Raw genomic sequence first — 1,792 nt, 5'->3', positions numbered from 1 at the left:
AGCCAGCCCGCCCCAGCAGTGCCTGCCGCCTTCTCCCGAGCCTCGGCCATTCGGGTTTTGCAGACTTTGCTGCGGCGCTTTCATGCCTCTCAATACATTTCCCGTGGGATGGCGGCTTTTGGAGGCTGCGGTCGGGACAGGGTTGGTGCGGGTAGGCTGCAGGCTGCGGGCCAGTCAGGCCCCCACGGCCTGTGACAGCGACTGCCTCCATCCAGGGCAGAGACGCGTAGCGTTGAGCGCTTATGTTTTTCACGTAACATCAAGCACTTATGTTTTTGCAGAATCGGAGCCTGCAGGGCAGAATACGGCATGTTACCCTGTACTCTGCAGAGGCTTCATGCCTACCTCATCGCTTACCAACAGTCAAGTGACAAGCAGTCCCCCAGCATGAGCATCACACGGTAGAATAGTGCTGCTGCTGAGGCCAGGACTGCGCTGGAAAGGTTTTCTGCAGCGCGGTCGGCAGCAGAGGGAGCTCAAAGCGAGCTGTTGGGGGCTGTTCCCAGGGCTGCTGCAGCTTGGTCGAGGTAGATGCTGTTAACCGGTGGCTGGAGCCTTGCCGTACGCGTCTTGCCCAAAAAGAATGCTGAGGATAGGTAGCATTTCTGGGCAGCAGACTAAATAGAAAGTTTCCCTTTCAAGTCTGTCATACATGGGTAAGTAGCTAGTACAGACAGTGGCAGCAAGTAATGAGCTAAATATGTTTGGTATATTCAGATAATTATGTATTCAAGAAGCAGCTAAACATGGATGGAAACTAAGCTGGATGATGAGAAGAAATATTCGATTAATTTGCCTTTAGGTCTGGAAAAAAGTTTACATGTGCAGGTTGTTTAGTACAGGCTTGATCCTGTGGACCATGTGGGTATCCTGTGAGTTACTCTCAGCAGGAGCTTATGCCTGTGGAGCACCTTCATGGGGAGGACCGTATCAGAGAAGAGTGTAGAAATACAGAAGTCCGGTTTCCCCTGTGCTGGGCTCTGAAAGCACCGAGGTGTGAAGGCAGTTTGGGTATTGAAGTGGACTTTTCACAGAACAACCTGTAACAACCAGTTAAAGGAGGGGCTGGAGGCTGGAAAGCTTCCAGTTTGGCACTCAGACTGAATGCCAGGGCTGTAAATGAACCAGCTTGCTAGAGGTTGCAGATGCACTTAAAAAGGAAAAACAGTTCTTCCCATTTTTCATCAAATAGGTAGGCGCCGCACTGCCAGTGATAACACCGTAACTGTTCCTTTCAATGTTGCTAATCTTAGAGCATTGGTGATGCTGAAGAGATTTGCCAGCTCTCATGCGTCATCATGACTTTCCCGGTGGTTGATCTATTTTCTTAAAATGCTAACTTCTGGAGTCAGATGACTAAAATAAAAACACCGCTTTTTTTTATTAATAAAATCAAATTTCTAGCTCTCAGCTGGTGGAGAAAAGCATCGGAACAAGATCCAAGGTTCATAAAGCTAAAAATAAAAAGGAAGTATTGAAAATATTCTGGTTTTTAAATTCAAGACTTGTAAATAATTTTCATTATCTTTTGCTGGTTAACAGATGATACTGCCATTTAAAAACCCCTCCGAATCCAGTTCTGATCCCTTGACAATTATTCATCAGTGTAAAATAGCAGAATTGTCAACAAAATGCGGAAAAATTGAAATGTTCAGTAAATAATCCAGTTACGTACTGTGTAGAGAGCAGGATGAAGTATGTATATCTCAGAGGGGTGATGACATACTTTACATTCCAAAAATAATAGAGAGGGTGGTAAACAGAGTCTCTTAACTTGACAGATTTTAAAATC

Source organism: Aptenodytes forsteri, unplaced genomic scaffold, assembly GCF_000699145.1.
Source record: "Aptenodytes forsteri isolate BGI_AS27 unplaced genomic scaffold, ASM69914v1 Scaffold155, whole genome shotgun sequence".
In the NCBI taxonomy this organism is placed as follows: domain Eukaryota; kingdom Metazoa; phylum Chordata; class Aves; order Sphenisciformes; family Spheniscidae; genus Aptenodytes; species Aptenodytes forsteri.
Note: the sequence above shows the minus strand (reverse complement) of the source record.